The sequence below is a fragment of the Eriocheir sinensis genome, chromosome 39, assembly GCF_024679095.1.
Source record: "Eriocheir sinensis breed Jianghai 21 chromosome 39, ASM2467909v1, whole genome shotgun sequence".
Classification (NCBI taxonomy): domain Eukaryota; kingdom Metazoa; phylum Arthropoda; class Malacostraca; order Decapoda; family Varunidae; genus Eriocheir; species Eriocheir sinensis.
Window position 1 is genome coordinate 16,889,108 of NC_066547.1, and position 20,552 is coordinate 16,909,659.

At 42.7% G+C, this 20,552-nt stretch overlaps 1 protein-coding gene across 6 annotated transcripts in view; it reads right to left on the minus strand.

The window, feature by feature from the left end:
* Nucleotides 1–229: 229 nt before the first annotated feature.
* The window catches only part of LOC127009107 (natural resistance-associated macrophage protein 2-like), a 100,047-nt gene continuing 79,724 nt past the window's right edge, over nucleotides 230–20,552 (minus strand). For all 6 annotated transcript variants that reach the window (XR_007761604.1, XR_007761606.1, XR_007761603.1 and 3 more), the window contains one exon: nucleotides 230–518. The gene's annotated coding sequence lies outside the window, so the exon portion shown is untranslated. The remainder of the gene's footprint in view (nucleotides 519–20,552) is intronic.

Below are 20,552 nucleotides of genomic sequence, written 5' to 3' on the forward strand. Positions count from 1 at the left end.
TTATTTTCTCTGTTTTTTTCCTTTCCCGCGCAAGTCTGAATTTTCCGAGATTTAAATGTTCCGTCCCAAGCAGGTTTCCCACACACTTTTCTCTCTGTTTTTAGTTTTACGTGTTTTTTATAGATTTTTTCTTCTTCGTTTTATTTTCTTTCATTTATCTTATTCACTTTTTTTTCTCTCTCTTCGTCTTTTCATATTTTTTTCTCTTTCGTTAAAAATTCCGGATTACTTTCTTTTTCTCTTTTTTTTTTTGTCTGCCTCGTTCTATTTTTCTTGGTGTTTTAGCAAGGTTATGTTTTCATTTGTGATTCACTTCTCTCTCTCTCTCTCTCTCTCTCTCTCTCTCTCTCTCTCTCTCTCTCTCTCTCTCTCTCTCTCTCTCTCTCTCTTTTTCTACCTATCTATCTATTTTTCTTTTTTTTCTTCACAATCGTTAGTCTAGGTGAGATTGCGCTGTTATTGTTGTTGTTGTTGTTGTTGTTGTTGTTGTTGTTGTTGTTGTATTTCCATCACCGAGCCTGCGGAAAGAAAGAAATGAATACTTAACACACATTTCCATAATCCCTCAGCTTTGGTATTATCATTAAATATTATTACTACTACTGTTATCATTATCATTATCATTATTATTATTATTATTATTACTACTACTACTACTACTACTACTACTACTACTACTACTACTACTACTACCACCACCACCACCACCACCTTTATCATACACTGGTAGCAGCGGTGGGATTGAGTAAGCAAACATTCACATAATCCCAACACAGTGCTGCCGGACACAGAAGAAACACACAACACATCAAAGGCTCGGCAGAAGAAGTGGCCAACGTGAGACGGATGAGACGAGGCGTGCAGCCGAAGAAACCACAGGAAATAATCGTGCGGTGCTGAGGGCGGTGGAGGGTGAATAGGGAGGTAAGGGGGTTGGGGTTAAATCTGACTGGAAGGGTAAAAAGGGGGAGAGGGGGAGGAGTGAAGGGCGTGAAGGGGCTTTAAATCTTGCCGTTAGGGGAGAGGCAGGAGAAGGAAAAATGATGCAAGTATAAAAAGTAAAAGAAAAATGTATGAAAAATGTTGTATAGATAAAGTTACAATGCGGGAAGCTACATCGAGGTGCCTAGAAGAGTTAGTAAGTACCTATGGAGTGAGCAAGTCCCTATAGGAGTACCTTTGGGCAGAGAGAAGTATAAAGAAAGTTGTATAGTTAGAGATACATGAGGTTAAGATAGGTGAGGATTAGGTTAGGGTCCCAATAAGTCTCTGTGAGTCCCAACGAATTGAATGAGTGCCTCGGGAGTGCCTCAGTGCCTTAGAAACGGCAGAAAACAGTATACGCATAAAAGATTGTATGGTAAACGTCACGTGAGGTTAGATTATATTAGGTAAGGATCCCAAGAAGTACCTGTGAGTGCCTAGGGAGTGAACCAGTGCCTTAGGAGATAATTGGTGCCTTGGGAGTTGTGTCAGTATCTTAGAAGTGGCAGAAAACGGTATATAAAAAATTAAATAAAGTTACATTAGGTTTGGTTAGGTTAGATGTCTAGTAGTACCTCTGAGTGCCAACGGAGTCAGTGCCTTGGGATTGCCTCAGTGCCTTGCAAGGGGTGGCAGTAGAAGGAAGGGAGTGAGGGAGTGCCAACATAACTAACTCCCTGCAATGCCACTTCACGTGTGTAACAATATCACTTGCACGCCAACGCTTGACTTTATGAGGTGACACACACACACACACACGCACACACACACACACACACACACACACACACACACACACACACACATCTTGACGATATTACTGCCACACAAACAGTACGGAAATTAAGAAAGGAAAAAAAGTACAAGAAAGTGATGAATAATGAACAGAGAGAAATGAAATGATGAAAAGGAAGATACAGCAACAAGGATTACAAAACAAGCAGCGCCACCGAAGACGAAAAGAAGAAAAAATACAATATGAATAAAAAAAAAATAAAAAAAAGGAATTGTCTGTTTCCAGGACAACAACAACAACAACAACAATAATAACAACAACTACAAGAAGGAAGTAAGAACCGAGAGAGAGAGAGAGAGAGAGAGAGAGAGAGAGAGAGAGAGAGAGAGACAGAGATTAAAAATTAATAACATAAAGTTAACTCTCCTCCTCCTCCTCCTCCTCCTCCTCCTCCTCTTCCTTCCTTCTTTCCTTCTTTCCTTCATCTTCCTCTTCTGTCTGACCTAGATAGACGTAGAGTGGGAGGAGACAATGGAAGAGGAAGAGGAACAAGGGAGGAATGATGAAAGAGGAAAGATGAAAGAAAGAGACAAATGAAATATAGAAGGATTAAGAAGAAGAATATAGATTTACACATCCTCCTCTTCCTCTTCCTCCTCCTCTTCCTCTTGCTCTAGATAAACAATGAGGGAGAAGAAGAAGAAGAATAGGAAGAGAGATGAAAGATGAAAGAAGTTGAGAAATGAAGAACAGACGGATTAAGGAGAAGAATATACAGTTAAACCTCCTCCTCCTCCTCCTCCTCCTCCTCTTCCTCCTCCTCCTCCTCCTCCTCTTGCCTCTCTTAGATAAATAACACAATGGAAGGAGATGACAGGGAGACAGTAAAAGGAATAATAATAACAAGAGAGAGAGAGAGAGAGAGAGAGAGAGAGAGAGAGAAGAGAGAGGTAAATGCAACAAAGAGGTATGAAAGACGAAGGAGAGATTAGAAAGAGAATAGTTTAAAAGTGAAGGCTTCTCTCTCTCTCTCTCTCTCTCTCTCTCTCTCTCCTTTGACCAATATAGAAAAAACATAAACAAATGACCAAAGCGAGATTGAAACGTTTGTTGAGGTTTTGTGTGGTATCTAATCTTGTCTATAAACGATCTAATCCCCCTAACAGTTTTTTGCCAAGTTACCGACGCGAGACACACTAGCGCGAAAGACCTTGAATTCATGTTAGATTGAGTTGTCTCCTGAGACTTTCGTGGTTAAAAAAAAAAGTGTAAAACTGATGAGGAATGTGTGAGAGAAAAAGTAAGTGTGTTAGTTCAGATAAGTTGGTGCGGAGAGAGAGAGAGAGAGAGTAGTAGTAGTAGTAGTAATAGTAGTAGTACTAGCAATAGTGTGTATGTGTGTGTGTGTGTGTGTTTGCGCGCGCGTGTATGTACGTGTGTGTGTGTGAGTAGGTCCCACCCACACACATACACACGCACATGACCACTTCAGAGGCACAAAGGAGAAAGAGGAAAAGGAAGAGGAGGAGGAGGAGGAGGAGGAGGAGGAGAGGTCTGTTCCGCCACTTTCCCTTCATTCTCATGGTAATTCCCCTTCTTTCCTCCTTCCCTCCCTCCTTTCCCTCCTTCCCTCCCTCCTTTCCTTCCTTCCCTCCTCTCTTCTACTCCTCTCTTTCACTTCTTCTCTCCTTCCTTCCTTCCGTTCTATTTCCACTCTTTCTGATAATAATTCCTCTCCCTCCTTTCTTCCTTTCCTCCCTCCTTCCTTCCTTCCCTTCCTCCTTTCTTCCTCTCCCTCCTTTTTTCCTCTCCTTCCTTTCTACCTTCTTTATCTACTTCCTCCCTTCTACTCCTTAACTATTACCATTTTTTGAGAGAAGGAAAGAAAGAAAGAGAAAAAAGAAAGAAAAGAAGAAGAGAAAGAAGAAAACAAGGAGAGAGAGAGAGAGAGAGAGAGAGAGAGAGAGAGAAGATGTGCAATCTGTCCCTATGGTAACGCTAAACGGCGTGAGGCAATTATGTCGTCACCTGACCTGACCTGACCTGACAACCTCGTGGGAAGACAAAAGAAGAAAAAAAGATAAATGGGAAAAGGTTATTGATGAAAGAATTGATGTGCGTTTCTTTCTCTTTCTCTCTTTCTTTTTTTCTTTCTCTTTCTCTCTCCTCATTCGAATCTCATTATCATTTCTCTCTCTCTACCTCTTCTCTTTTTTTCTCTCCTTCCTTCAATGTATTTTTCCTCTTCTTTCCTCTCTCCACTGTTTCTTTCCCTTTTCTCTCTTTCCTCTCTTTCTTTGCCACCTGTTTCTATATTTCTCTCTCTCTCTCTCTCTCTCTCTCTCTCTCTCTCTCTCTCTCTCTCTCTCTCTCTCTCTCTCTCTCTCCTTCCCTCCCCCTGCTCCTCCAGCCTCCACGCCTCCCTCCTCTTTCCTTCCTCTCTACGCTATCATTTCTCTCCCTCCCTCCCCTCTCCCTCCTTACCTCCCCCCCCCCCCCCTCCTTAATGCAGTCGAGGAACCACAGTCGCCATCTACAAGTGCCGCTAACTCATGCAGATTGCGTTTTTCCCTCCCTTCTCTCCCTCCTTTCCCTCCCTTCCCATCTCTCCCCTTTCCTCCCTTCCTTCGTTCTCTCCTCCTCTTCGTTCTTTCCATCCCAGCCTCTCCTCGCCATCTCCTTCTCTTCCTTTTATTTATTTTCACGTCATTTTTCTCTTTTTCTTTTGTTTTTTGCGTTTTCTCTTTTTTCTTTTGTTTTCTCTGTTTCTGTCGCTTTCCCTCTCCCTCTCTCCCTCTCCCTCTCTCTCTCTCTCTCTCTCTCTCTCTCTCTCTCTCTCTCTCTCTTATATACACTTGCACAATTCTCTCTCTCATCCAGTTTCTCATTCTTTTCCTTTTAGATTTAATCTCTATGCACTAATTCTACCTCCCTTCCAGTCAGTTAGTAAGAGGGACATTCAGTAGTTCAGTCAGTCAGTCAGTCAGTCAGGAAGTCAGTAAATCAGCCAGTTGATCAGTAAGCAGGTCATTCATTTAGTTAGTCAGTCAATGGGTCAGTTAGTCAGTCATTAAGTCAGTTAGTCAATCAAAACCACCACCACCATCGCCACCGCCGTCCCCCCCCACTCCCCCATGCCGCCGCCGCCATGAGCACAGCACTGCGTCCCTTGATAGCGGGTCACACTAAGCCCCCGACGGATTATTACTGGCCAGTGTGCGCGGAATAAATAACGAAATATGACCCTCACACTGTACGTCTCTCTCTCTCTCTCTCTCTCTCTCTCTCTCTCTCTCTCTCTCTCTCTCTCTCTCTCTCTCTCTCTCTCTCTCTCTCTCTCTCTCTCTGTGTGTCTCTATTTCTCTCTCTTCCTCTTTGTCTTCTCCCCTTTCTCTCTCAACCCATACCTTCCTTTCTTTCACTCAATCTTCCTCCCTCCATTCCTTCACCTTCACTCTCTCACACCTCCTATGCCTCCGGTACCTCCCCTCACCCCCTCAGTACGTTCTCTCAATCCCTTCTCTTCCCCCCTTACTCCCTTCCCTCCCCCTCTTAAAGCCATCCCCAAGTCAGCTCGTCGGACAAAGTGGGGTCGTTTGCCCGGACACACTCGGGGATAGGGTAACACCGCTCCACCAACGACCAGCCGTGTTTTCACTGCTAAGACAGACTCGTGGCTGCCGGTTTACCTTGTCCTACCGCCACAGCCAGTCGCAGGTATCCCCCGCCACCGCTCTTTGCCTCTGTCCTTTCTCACCACCCCTTAACCCACCAACACCTCCTCCTACAGCCATCTCCAGTCACCGCCCACTCTAGCTGCCCTTCCCGCCACCCTCTCTTGTCGCAATCGCCGTCATAGCCATCTCTCGCCGCTCTTTCCCACTGCCCTTTTCTAGCCGCCTCCATAGTCAGTCACAGCCATGTCCCGCCGTCACCCTTTCCCGTCGTCCCCTCCGGCCACCGTTACAGCCATCTCCTGCCGTCCCCTTCAGCCGCCGCCCCCGTCAGTCACAGCCAGCTCCCGCCGCCGTCCCTTCCCGCTGTCCCCTCCAGCCTCCGCCGCCGCCGCCGCACATTCATCACGGTGAATTTATATAACGTGGCGCTGGGAGTCTCTCGGCGGCCCGGCTTTTTTGTGTGACGCGCGACAGCCATTTACAGGCCGCGTCCAATTAGTTTTGATTATTGAAAAATTGAAGAAAATCCCTCCCTCGATGCACACACACACACACACACGCACACACCCACACGCGCACACACACACACACACACACACACACACACACACACACACACTCACGCAGATATACAAAGCGCTCTCATACGTGGGGCAAAAAGGAGAGGCAATCAATTAGAAGATTAAGCATTTGTGAAAGTGACAAGAAAACTGGCTTGGCGCTAATCCCCGAACGCTTTGATGCCGCGCACGCCGAGCACAACAAAGGCGAGAAGCGATAAAAGCACCAGCCGAGCGGGACGCCGGCGAGGAGGGAACAGGGATGGCAAGGGCGGCAGCGGCGGGAGAGGCGGCGTGGAAGCGGCTGGTGGCGGAGGAGGCGAGAGAGAGTGATCGGCGGGGACAGCCAAGGAAGAGGAGCGAAGGCAACGAAGACAGTGAAGGCGAGGGTGAGGCAGTGAGGTTACCGACGAAGGCGAAGAAGAAATAAGCGAAGAATACGAAAAAGATGAAGAAAACGAAGAAGACGAAGATGAAAAAATGACAAACGCGAAATAAAAAGGCAAAGGAGGAGGAGTCGGCGATGTCAGAAGAGTCAAGGGATTAGGTTTAAGAGTTTATTCTGATCTCTAACACTATTAGAAATTGCCTTCCATTGATACTGGTAAGGTAGCTCTATCTACCTCTATCTATCTATCTATATATGTATTTGTCAATCAATCTATCCATCTATCCAAGCTTTGTATACGTAATTTCTCTCTTTTCTATATGTCAGTCACTATTTTTTATTTTGTTACTTGCTCTCCCTCCTTTTTTTTCTTTTCTTTGTTTTCTCTCTCTATTCACTCACACACATACACACAAACACACACACACACACACACACACACACACACACACACACACACACACACACCACCTATACGTACCCTCAATCTTTTCCATACTAAACTGAGGAAGAAATAAAAACCACCCGCCCACCGCCGCATTCGCTAACCCCGAGTCCGCGAATTCGCTAACATGGAATTCGCGACCACTGAATCATGCGCGCGCTAACCTGAAATACACTCTTCCATAATGCTTTTTCCCACCAGAAGTGGATTAGCCTGCAATAGAGAAGGATTAATAAAGAGAGTAATGATGTTGTATTTAGGATTTGCAGTATTTACATCGATAGATAGATAGATAGATAGATAGGATTGATTTAGTGTTCTTTAGAGTTTATTCAGCGCTGTTATTACGGATTAATTTGAACATATGTATTTAGTGATTCTCTTCATATATATAGTTTTATTCTTTTATTTTTCTCTAACTTTATTTTTCTTTACCATCGGGAGAGAGAGAGAGAGAGAGAGAGAGAGAGAGAATAAACTATGAGAAATCCCTTTCATTCTTTATCATCCCTGTCCTGGTTGGAGCTCTCGAGGGGGGACTGAGGAGGAGGAGGAGGAGGAGGAGGAGGAGGAGGAGGAGGAGGAGGAAGAAAGGAAAGGTAAATTGTCATCGAGAAATGCCAAGACTCCGCAACTCCCTAGAATCTCCTTAACCTCTCAGACCCTCTTAGGCGCCTCACAAAGACGATCTGATCCCCTTCTAGGCACATTGTATCGGTAGTAGTGAGACCATTATGGAAGCTAAATAAGGCATATAATCTTTCCTCCCATCCATTTTCTTTCCCTCCCATCTTTCCTATTTCTTCCTATTCTACCAAACACTTCTCCTCCTCCTCCTCCTCCTCCTCCTCCTCCTCTCTTCTCTCCCCTGGTCTCCCTTCCTTCCTCTCTGCTGGTCGATCCTCCCTCTTCCTATACCTTCTCTCTCTTCTTTCCTCTTCCACCCCTCCACCGATCTTTCCTCGTTCTCCCTTTCTTTTCCTTTCCCCTCCTCCATCCCTCTCCTCCCCACCCTTCCCCCCCCCCCCTTTCCACCTCGTCCCCCTTTCCCACCCCCCTTCCTTCCCCATCTCGCCTCCATTCCCTACCCATCCACCACTCGCTCCCTCCCTCTCTCTCCCTCGCGCGGGCAGTGTTGGGCGTTGCATCAGCCTATAAATACCAAATCTTTCGCCATCAAATGAATTACAGGGACTCGCCGCCGCCGCTCCATTACGGGTCGCGAGTGTCTGCGTCATTACTGTGTTCACGCGGCACGGGAAATCATGGCGAGGCGACGCTGTTGTTCTTGTTGTTTCTCTGTCCGTCGATAGTGAGCAAATTTGTAATGATGTGTTGTTATATATAGAGAGAGAGATGGCTTATGCTATTATTGGTATTACTATTATTATTACTACGGTTTTTATTATTATTATTATTATTATTATTGTTATTATTATTATTATTATTATTATTATTATTATTATTATTATTATTATTATTATTATTATTATTATTATAATTATTATCATCGTTGTTATTGTTGTTATTGTAGTGGTAGCATTGTGCTCATTGATGAAGCAGACTACGTAGCGTTAATGTTGTGAGAGAGAGAGAGAGAGAGAGAGAGAGAGAGAGAGAGAGAGAGAGAGAGATCCTGCCACTGAAGAAGGGTCAAGGACCCGAAATCGCGATCTGGCGACAACGATGACACCATATGGAGATGTCATCTCAGTCTTATCAAAAGAGAACAAGACACTCTTAAGAAACAAAGAGAACTTACTCAAGAAGATATATAACGCTGAGTTAGCTATCACCTTCAACCAAACATGTATAAGAAAATATCTCCTGCCCATATATATATATATATATATATATATATATATATATATATATATATATATATATATATATATATATATATATATATATATATATATATATATACAAAAAAAACACCACGTTGGAAATGGATTTACGTATATAACAGAACTCGTATGGTGGGTTTATGTGGGTTTGTGTGTGTGTGTGTGTGTGTCTGTCCCTTGAGGCGCAGATTAAACTTTCCTGAGAATGAACAGACACACACACACACACACACACACACACACACACACACACACACACACACACACACACACACACACACACAAACACACACACACACACACACACAGACACACAGCCTTTCCCTCCACCCCCCCCTCCACCTTCATTATTATTATAGTGAAAGGGATTACTAGGGATGGTGGTGATGATGATGATGGTGGTGGTGGTGGTGGTGGTGGTGGTGATTTTAATATATGAAGGTGTTGGTAAAATAAAATAAAGATGATGATGATGATGATGAAGAGAAGGAGGAAGAAGAAGAAAAAAAAGAAAGAAGAAGAAAAATTTAAGAAGAAAAGGAAGAGGAGAAAGACTACGAAAACGGCAACGAACGAAAGAAAGAAAGAGAAAAGAGAACACGAATTCTAATAATAATAATGAGGAGGAAAAGGAGGAGAAAGAAAGAGGAGGAGAAAGAAGGAAGGAGGAGGAGAAAAAAGGAGAAGGATAAAGAAAGGAGAGAAAGAAGACGAAAAAACGAAGAGGAGAAGAAGAAGATTAGGATGAGAAAGAAGGAAGGAGGAGGAGAAAGAAGGGAGAGAAAGAAGAGGAAAAAAGGAACGGGAGAAAAAGATTAGGATAGAATGAAGGAAGGAGGAGAAAAAAAAGAGGAGAAAGAAAGGAGAGAAAGAGGAGCAAAAAACGAAGAGAAGAAGATTAGGAGGAGAAAGAAGGAAGGAGGAGGAGATAAAAGGAGGAGAAAGAAAGAAGAGAAAGATGAGGAAAAGAACGAAACGAAGATTAGGAAGGAGGAGAAGAAAAACGGAGGAGGAGAAAGAAGGAAGAGAAAGAAGAGGAAAAAACGAACAGGAGGAGAAGATTAGAAGGAGAAAGAAGGAAGGAGGAGAAAAAAAGGAGGAGAAAGAGGGGAGAGAAAGAGAAGGAAAAAACGGAAAGAAGATTAGGAGGAGAAAGAAGGAAGGAGGAGGAGAAAAAAGGAGGAGAAAGAAAGGAGAGAAATAGGAGGAAAAACGAAAAGAAGATTATGAGGAAAAAGAAGGAAGGAGGAGAAGAAAAACGGAGGAGTAAGAAGGGAGAGAAAGAGGAGGAAAAAACGAAGAAGAGAAAAAGATTAGGAAAAAAGGAAGGGAAACACGAAAGCCGGTAATAATGACGATAACAATAATAATAATAATGATAATAACAATAACAATAAAGAAAACAAACAAGGCAATAAATAAAACAAATAAACAAGCGTAATAAACCACCCAGCCACTCCATAAAACAAAAACAATACACGTAACTAAACCGTATTCAGCGTCATTATCCGGATAAGTGAAAAAAATAAATTACTATTCATGATATGGTAATTGAAAGGCTGATGCCATTATGTAATTACCGGGGGGGGGGGGGAGGGGGGGAGAGGAGGAGGGAGAGTGGAATGTATCGTGCAAAAAGGGAGGGAGAAAGGGAGGAAATATACGAGAGAGAGAGAGAGAGAGAGAGAGAGACACAAAGTGGGATGGAGAATAAGGTGAAAGGTGAATGAGAGCCAACTATCCTCCTCCTCCTCCTCCTCCTCCTCCTCCTCCTCCTCCCCCTCTTCCTCCTCCTCCTCTTCCTCCTCTTGAATGCTTCCCCTCGTCGTCCTCACTCAAATAAATTCATAGATAAGATTTCCACTTGACGTTTGAGGACGACAACCCCGACCTTTGAGAGAGAGAGAGAGAAGGGGGGGAGAGGTAGATATGCTTATAGTAGTGAAGACATGTTTGATACGAGTAGAAAACGCGCTCGGCAATGTTTACTAATATATATTTTTTTTCGTCTTCCTCCTCTTCCTCTTTCTCCTCGTCTTGCTCCTCCTCCTCTTCTTTCTCCTCCTTCTCTTCCCTCTTTCCCTCCTTCTCTCCCTTCTTCTCTCTTTGCTTATCCTCCTCTTCTTCCTTTTCTCTCCTATCCTCTCTCTTCTCCTAATTCATCTCCTTCTCCTCCTCCTCCTCCTCCTCCTCCTCCTCTAGGTAACTCCTCCGCTTCGTCCTCCTTCCCCTCCTCCTCCTCCTCCTCTTCCTCCTCCTCCTCCTAACTTTCCTTTTTTTCCTCCTCCTGCTCCTCCTCCTCCTCTTCCTCCTCCTCCTAACTTTCCATTGTCTCCTCCTCCTCCTCCTCCTCCTCCTCCGTCTGTTTGTCTTGGTCCGTGACGAATTAAAAGTTCTTTTCCCGGTGAGAAATAAAAACAAACAGACGAACGAACTAACACACAAACAACAAAAGAAACAAGACTGGACACGTTTGATTAAGTTTCTTTGAGTCTTTTTTTCTTCTTTTTTTTAATTATTTTCTTTTTTTATTTGTCTTTCTTTCTTTAACTTTTTTTGCAATGTTGACCTTTTCTTTTTCTTTTCTCTCTTTTGTTTTCTTTTTTTAATTTGTTTTCTCTTATTCTTTTTTTTAACCTTTTGGAATTTTCTTTATTTTTCTTTTGAATTTATATTGGCCGTTAATTTTATTCTTTCGTCCTTTCTTTCTCTCTTTCTTTATTTTCTTTGAATTAAATTGTTTCACTTAATATATTTTTTCTGCTCCGGTTTCAATTTTCTTTTTTCCTGAGCTTATGATAATATTTTTTTCTCTGGTCTCGTTGCTTCCATTATTTCCTTCATCTTCTCTTTCATTCAGTTTTTCTTTCACTTATAAATTTCTTTCACTTTTCACTGGTTTCGTTTATACACTTTCTCTTTTAATTTCCTTCATATACACATTCATTGCATTCTTTCCTCTACCTTTATTCTCTTACTTTTCCTTTAATCTTCCTCCTTAACAATCTATCTATTTATCATTATATTTCTTTTTTGTATTTACTCATTCATATATTAACGTATTTATGTCTATTTATTTCCTGACGGTGCTAACTTAATATTCACTAAGTTAATATATTTGCCTTAATCTAATATGTTTGGTACCATTGATCCTATGAGAACACCTTTATCCCACATCACTAACTCCTCTTTTCCTCTTCCTCTTTCTTCTTCTCCTCCTCCTCTTATATTTTTTTCCTCTAATTTATCTTTTTCCATTTTCCTTTTTCTTTATCTTCTCACCGATCTTTTTTTTTCTCCTTTCCTCTTGCACTCTCGTTCTTTTCTTCTATTTCTTGCTGTCTTCTCTCTCTTTTAAGTATACCCTCCTCCTCCTCCTCCTCCTCCTCCTCCTCCTCCTCCTCCTCCTCCTCCTCCTCCTCATCTTCCTCCGGTACTGTTTATGAGGTTAAGCGAGAAAGATGGTCATGTTAAGAGAGACAGACGATGCACAGAAATATTTACGAGTCTCCCCCTCACTTACACCCTCCCCCCCTCCCCCCCTGCCCGCCTCCCCCCCCCACCGTGACCTGACCTCTGGCGTAGATAAGAGTGACCCATTGCGACCCGGAGGAGGTGATGTGGTGGTGGTGGTGGTGGTGATAATAGTGGTGAGGTTTTATTAATGGCTTTAGAAAGGGCAACCACCACCACCACCTCTCTCTCTCTCTCTCTCTCTCTCTCTCTCTCTCTCTCTCTCTCTCTCTCTCTCTCTCTCTCTCTCTCTCTCTCTCTTTCCCTTTCCTTCCTTCCCTTTCCTTCCTTCCCTCTCCCTTTCTCCTCCTCCTCCAGCCATCCTCCTCCTCTTCCTCCTCCTCCTCCTCCTCTTCCTTCTCCTCCTCCTCCTCCTCCTCCTCCTACTACTACTACTACTACTACTACTACTACTACTACTACTAATGCTACTCCTACTTCTTCTATTTCCGCCATGTCGTGGGAAGGAATTGACCTCAAGGGATTTAAAAGTCTATTTCTGTTCACAATTCCAATTACACGAGAGAGAATAGATAGTTATTTTTTTATCTGCCTTTGTTTATCTATGTTTTATAAGCAATCGAGTCCTTCGTGATGAGTTACGTCAAACCATTTACACGAGGTTTCATTGTTGTTGTTGTTGTTGTTGTTGATGGTGGTGGTGGTGGTGGTGGTTGTTGTAGTAGTAGTAGTAGTAGTAGTAGTAGTAGTAGTAGTAGTAGTAGTAGTAGTACTACTACTACCACCACTACTACTACTACTACTACTACTACTACTACTACTACTAAAATATAAAAACAACAATAACAATAATAATAACAAAATGAATGTTACTAATCCACAAGGCAACCCAACTCCCCAACCTTCCAATCGCACTTTTTGGGATAATATTGTATGTAAACGTCTCTTGTCACTCCCTCCTTGTTTTGCCGACGTCAGTAATGCAAGGGTTGGGCGGCCTTCTCACTGTAATCCGCCGCCTGTCCGCCTGTGCAAGAGTCGCCCGGTACTCACTCTGTCATCTTTTTTTTCTTACTTTTATTTTTCAAGAGGTGGTGGTGTGTTGTGAGTCTCTCCCTTCACAGTTTTCTCTGTTGATTTTCGCTTTTGCAGCTTCCGACGTAATCCTTTCTCTCTCTCTCATGCATGCTGTCATTTCGTTTTAGTAATGCAAGAGTAAGCCAGTTTTCATTCTCTCATCTTATTTTGATTTTGTTGGAATATTCTGAAAGTCTTCCTCGCATTTCTTTGTCTATATTATTTGCTTTTTTCATCTTCCATCGGTTCCCTTCCCTCTCATCCGTGCTGTCAGTCCATTTTACTAATGCAAGAGTCGCCCAGTTTTCACTCATTTTCTTAACTTGTTGGTATTTTCTGAAAGTCTCCCTCGCATTTCTTTGTTTTTATTTTCTCTTTTTCATCTTTCTATGTTTTCCTTCACCCTTATACACGCCATCGGTCCTTTTTTACTAATGCAAGATTTAACCAGTTTTCATTCTCTCATCTTTTTCCTTTACTTCTGGTACACTCTGAAAGTCTCCCTCCAATTTTCTTTATTTATTTTGGCTTCTGCGTCATTCTTCGTTTTCCTTCCCTCTCACACCCACCGCCTGTCCTTCTTACTAATGCAAGAGTCAGCCATCACTTCAGAGTCTCGCCCTTTCATGTTGGTAAAACTTTGGAAGGATCACCCTCTGATTTTTTTTGTTTTTTTGTTTTTTCTCCTTCTTTCTTTACTCATACACCCGTCCGTCTGTCCCCCTCACTAATGCCAGAGTCGACCAGCACTTTCAAAAAAACTTTCGCCCTTTGTTTTGGGTTGGTAAGCGCTGGAATAGTTTTTGTTTTCTCTCTTTTCTTGTTTCTGCTCTCTCCTCCTCCTCCTCCTCCTCCTACCAGCTGCTTTTAGAACTGACCCAGGCGGAATATTGTATCACGACGCCTGTGCAAGTAAATACCGGCCGACTTTTACCACCTGTACCAAGGCTGTCCTCTTTTTTCACCTCCCTAATAATTTAAATAAGTCAGGAGGAATAATGAATGCATCGCCGCCTCTGCAGCTACATACCGCCTGAACTTTATCTGCTATACCGAGGCTGGCTTCTTTTCGCGCCTTCGACTTTAGATTCAACTAAGAGGTGAAACGTATTGAGACCTGTATAGCTAAACGCTGGCTGATCTTTCTCTGCTAAACCGATACTGTCATATTTCTTTGCCCTTCCTTTGCTCTCTGTAGCTAAATACCGATTGACCTTTATCTGGAATACCGAGCCTGTCTCCTCTTTCATCTTCCTTGTACTTAAACTCAGCTCAGGAGGACGTACTGCGTGACCCCTATAGCTAAACACTGGCTGATCTTTCTCTGCTAAACCGATGCTGTCATATTTCTTTACCTTTCCTTTGCTCTCTGTAGCTAAATACCGACTGACCTTTATCTGGTATACCGAGAATGTCTCCTCTTTCATCTTCCTTATACTTAAACTCAGCTCAGGAGGACGTACTGCGTGACCCCTATAGCTAAACACTGGCTGATCTTTCTCTGCTAAACCGATACTGTTATATTTCTTTGCCCTTCCTTTGCTCTCTGTAACTAAATACCGACTGACCTTTATCTGGTATACCGAGCCTGTCTCCTTTTTCATCTTCCTTGTACTTAAACTCAGCTAAGGAGGACCTACTGCGTGACCTGTATAGCTAAACACTGGCTGATCTTTCTCTGCTAAACCGATGCTGTCATATTTCTTTACCTTTCCTTTGCTCTCTGTAGCTAAATACCGGCTGAACTTTATCTGGTATACCAAGCCTGTCTCCTTTTTCATTTTCCTTGTACTTAAACTCAGCTAAGGAGGACCTACTGCGTGACCTGTATAGCTAAACACTGGCTGATCTTTCTCTGCTAAACCGATGCTGTCATATTTCTTTACCTTTCCTTTGCTCTCTGTAGCTAAATACCGACTGAACTTTATCTGGTATACCGAGAATGTCTCCTCTTTCATCTTCCTTGTACTTAAACTCAGCTCAGGAGGACGTACTGCGTGACCTCCTTAACTAAACACTGGCTGGTCTTTCTCATTTATACGCGTCCCCGTGGTGTAGTGGTTAATGTGTATAACTACGAATCTGCGGGGCTGGGTTCGAATCCAGGCCAGGGCAGTCGGCAGCACTTCTCTTGCCTACTGATATCCTGCCTTAGAGGTTCACAAGACTTGAGACTTTCTAAGACATATTTCACACACACCAGAGACTAAACCACGTACACGAACACACACACACACACACACACACACACACACACACACACACACACACACACTAACACGATAGAATAGACGTCACACCCGCCAGCTCGTCCGTATCTAGTCTTTTTTAGCCATTCCCTTTTCTTCTAAATATGAACACAAACACTAGGGCCACACAAAACACATTCCACACACGCTAAAGACTCTATCATTACACTAACACACATACGAACACAGACCCCAAACCACGGACATAACGCTCGCATGCTTGCCCAGAATGTCTCAACCGCCGGACAACCACCCAGCCATCACCTTGGAGATCTACAACACTACCTCTACTACAAACACTCCTTTCTCTCTTTCCCCGGCGAACTGATACCTGCGTGAGGGGTACATAATTACACGTCCCTAACAATAGTCATGAATCACCGCCTGTCTGTCACGCCTACACGCTGACTTCTCCTTCATTTAGTCCGCGGCATGGAAGGGACCTGAACAGTATCATTAGACCGCTGCACCTCCTCCTCTTCTTCTTCTTCCTCCTGTCTCGCCTCGCCCTCGCTAACGCCGATATAAGATGTTACAGGGCGCTAAACACGGGTATTGTTAACTCCACGCGTCGCATTTGTAGTTAACTGTTCAACTTCAGCGGTGGAGTTTGGTGTTAAGTGACCCAATGGCATGATTAGAAAGTCACGTAACAAGCTGACTGACTCACATTTACACTTTCCTAACCTTTGCCTTTGGGGTTTAGTGTTAGTGTGAGAGGGTAGGGAAGTGTAGGCATTCTTACACAGCTGACTACGGACACGATGACTTTTCTCTCTCATTCTGACGACTTGGGAATTTAGTATTAGCATGAGAGAGTTAGCAAGTATCGTCATTCTAACACAGCTGACTACGGACCGGATAATCGCTCTCTCATTCTGACGACTAAGCGAACGAAGAATGTTATTAGCACACCGCACGTTAAGCTGACTGACTGCTTGAATTACGTTACTATGCAATGTTGGAAGGGAAGGAGAGAATAAAGGAGGGAAGGAGGAGAAGAAAGAGGTGTGAGAAAAGGAAGAACAGTAAAGAAGGAAAGTAAGAAAGAAAGGAAGGAAGAAAGGAAGGAAGAAGAAAGTAAAAAAAGAGAGAAAATACGATAGATAGATAGTGTAATTTACGAAGCAATACTGTTATGAGAGAGAAAAAGGAAGATAGATAGATGGAGAGAAATTAATGAATGTTTTAGATGTATATAAAAAAAAAAACGCATAATGGTTTCAGAGAACAAAACAGAAGAAAAAAAACAGGACCCGAAAAATATACACAAAAAACACATATTAACAAACACACAAACACACAAACTATTAAATAAAGAAAAAAACAAAGAAACTCCTCCTCTCTCCACCACCCCCACCCACCCCCACACCCACACCCACACCCACACCCACACCCATACCCACCCACCCACACGCACACACACACGTTACTTCCCGCAAATTAATAAAACAGAGGAGCCACAAAACTATCCGCCGCGGTAATTCCATCGATCGCATTAAGTTTACACGAAGGGAGTGAATTCCAATATTTGGGGGCGACTTGGGATTAGCCACGTGGAGCAGGAGTGACGGGAAGGAGGAGGAGAAGGAGGAGGAGGAAGAAAAAGAAGAGGAGGAGGAAGAAAAAGAAGAGGAGGAGGAGGAGGAGAGGTGAAATAAAAAAAAAGAAGCTCTACATTCATCTACTTTACCTTCGTCTCTCTCTCTCTCTCTCTCTCTCTCTCTCTCTCTCTCTCTCTCTCTCTCTCTCTCTCTCTCTCTCTCTCATAAATATATCAGCGGTTCAGTCTCGTCAGACCAAGGAGTCAGTCAAAAGATTCAAGAAATGAGAGAGAGAGAGAGAGAGAGAGAGAGAGAGAGAGAGAGAGAGAGAGAATAATATCTATCTCTTAATCTACTTATCAATCAATCTATCTTTCTATCTATCTATCTATCAATTTATCAGTGACATCAATTACTCGGATGAATTAGTTAAAAAGAACGGTATTAAAGAGTTTTTTTTTTTTTTTTTACATACTTATTGCTGTGTGTGTGTGTGTGTGTGTGTGTGTGTGTGTGTGTGTGTGTGTGTGTGTGTGTGTGTGTGTGTGTGTGTGTGTGTGTGTGTGTGTGTGTGTGTGTGTGTGTGTGTGTGTGTGTAAAGAAAAAAAACAAGAGGTAAAAGCTGCATGAATAATTAAAATAAAATAAAAATGTATAATGAAGAAAAATAAAATAATAATAAATAAAAAAAATGAATAAAAGTTTCCCCCAAGCCATTAAAGGAAGAATAATGATGTTTTCTGAGCAAATAATAACAGAAATTGCTCTCTCTCTCTCTCTCTCTCTCTCTCTCTCTCTCTCTCTCTCTCTCTCTCTCTCTCTCTCTCTCTCTCTCTCTCTCTCTCTCTCTCTGTGTGTGTGTGTGTGTGTGTGTGTGTGTGTGTGTGTGTGTGTGTGTGTGTGTGTGTGTGTGTGTGTGTGTGCGCCTAAATAAAGCTATTAAGGTAATATATACGGAGGAGGAAGAAGAAGAAGAGGAGGAGGAGGAGGAGGAGGAGGAGGAGGAGTTTAATTATGTTTTCGTTAAGTATTGGAAAGGAAGCGTTTACGTATCGAACAAGTTTCTCTCTCTCTCTCTCTCTCTCTCTCTCTCTCTCTCTCTCTCTCTCTCTCTCTCTCTCTCTCTCTCTCTCTCTCTCTCTCTCTCTCTCTCTCTCTCTCTCTCTCTCTCTCTCTCAATTCCCCATTTATTCCTCTTCCCTTTTCTGTCTTATTCTACTTTCCTCTCCTTTTCTTCCTAATCATCCTCATTCTTTTCTTTCTCTCGTATAATTTCTTTTAACGCTTCTTTATTTCCCGTTCTTCGTATCTCCTTGCTTCCCTTTTCAATCATTACCATCCTCCATTTTCCTTTTCTTCATCTTCTTTCCATTCCTTTCTCTTCTCCACATGTACTTTTCTCTCTTCTATCGTTTCTCTATCCTTATCTTCCACTCTCCTTCTTCTCCCTTTCAAAGCCCAGCCTTCAGCCTTCTACTCTCTCTCTATTCCTTCCTTTTATACGTCCTTGCTTCCTTCCTTCCCCATTTTCCCTCTCCTCCTACTCCCATCCCTTCTAAACCAGCCAGTCAGTCAGTCATCCGTCACTTCGCCAGCCTCTCTCAGCCCGGGGAATTGAGTGGTCAGTTGCGGCGCGGAATAAAGCGTCTTGAAGAGGATTTATGCATCAGAATCCGCTTGGGCCGGCTTAATGCGCCGCTGTGTTGTGCCGAGGACGCCGTGCAGCCTCCAGGACGGCACCGCGAGCCCAACAAACTAGTCCACCGCCGGCGCTTGGTAATGAAAACACGCGATGCCAAGCGAGCCAGTGACGCTGAATGTGGTTTGGGGAACGATAGAAGAAAGAGATGTTGTACTAAAGCGAGTATATGTAAGAGCCTTAGGATGGGTAAGTTAAGTCATAAGCGCTCGATAATAACAGCATAGGTAAAGCGAGTGATTCTGAATGTGATTTAGAGGAAAAACAAATGAAGTGATGCGGTGTGTGGAATCCTGTTTGACTTGAGCGAGAGTAAAGGTGTGTTTGGTAGATGTTAGAGCTAAACGACGAGCAAGATAAGTAATAGGCGTTTGATAATGAAAATACACGAAAAGCAAGTGATTCTGAAGATGACTTAGACATGATTAAAGATAGATAGTTTTGCTGCAATCGTAATAGACTAAATATAAAGGGGAGTGGTTAATAGATAGACAGGTAGAACTACAGATAATTGATAGATAGACAGGTAGATAGATAAAAAGAGATAAATAGATAGATATTCAGACCATTCTAGCCAGTTAGACAAAAGAGGGAGAGAGAGAGAGCTGGAAGGCAAAAGAGAGAGAAAATGAGAAAGTGCAGAAAGAAGAAGAGGAGGAGGAGGAAGAGCAAAAAAGGAAAAGAGGAGGAGGAAGAAAATTATATATCCATTAAGTTTTAAGAGCATTTAGCCATCGAACACACACACACACGCACACACACACACACACAGACAGAGACAGAGAGAGAGAGAGAGAGAGAGAGAGAGAGAGAGAGAGAGACACACACAGACAGAGACAGAGAGAGAGAGAGGGAGAGAGTCGGATCGTCAGAGGGAGGTTCAGAATCGCAGCAACACAAAACAATATTCAATTATGGAGCCGAAACGAAGCTCATTAGCCGCCGTGACCCAGCGCGCGGCAAGCAAGGACGAATATTCTATAACATGGCCATTATTGCGTCGCCTAATTGCGCCCATAAAGAGAATACAAATGGTAACCGGAGTCGAGAGCGGACGAAGCACATTTATACCGACACTGCAATTACCTCGGCGACGCGACCTCTTCGGACTCGCCGTCTCCTCCTTTTCCTAAAATTCTTACATGTATTTTTTTATTTTTTTATTTGTCTGCATTTTTCTATTGTTATTTCTTGTATTATATATTATTTCCCTCACTAGCATGATTTCTATTTCTCCTCCTTTTTCCTTATTTTTATTTCGATTCTTGCTTATTTTTTTATTTTCCTAGTCCTTTTCTTTTCTTTTTTTTGTTTTCTCTTCATTTCCTATTATTTCCTCTGCTTCCCCTACTTTTTCTCCTTTTTCCTTCTTTTTATTTCAATTTTCGCTTTTATTTTTATTTGCTTTAATTTTCCTTGTCCTTTTCTCTTCTTTTTTTAATTTTCTCTTCATTTCGTATTATTTCCTCTGCTGTGACCTTCACCGGGACGATCTCTTCTGCTTCTCCTACTCCTCTTCCTTCCTCTCTTCTCATTTTTTTGTTTTAATTTATCTTTATTTTTTTCCATTATTTCCTCTGTCATGACGTCCACAGGCGCGATCTCTTCTCCTTTTCTTGCTCCTCCTTCTATATTCATTTCTATTTTAATATTTCTCTTCATTTGCTTATTCTCTCTTCTGCAATAGTTGTTACGCGCTAGGCCAATCTCTTCTGCAATTACCCTCTTCTCCTTTTTTTCCTTCTCCTCATGCCTCTATTCTTATTTTTCTTTATTTTCCTACTACTTGTTCTGCAATTATCTTTTATCATTATTTTATTGTTGCATTCTTCTAATATCCGTACCTCCTGCTGTGATCTCTTTCCTTCTCCT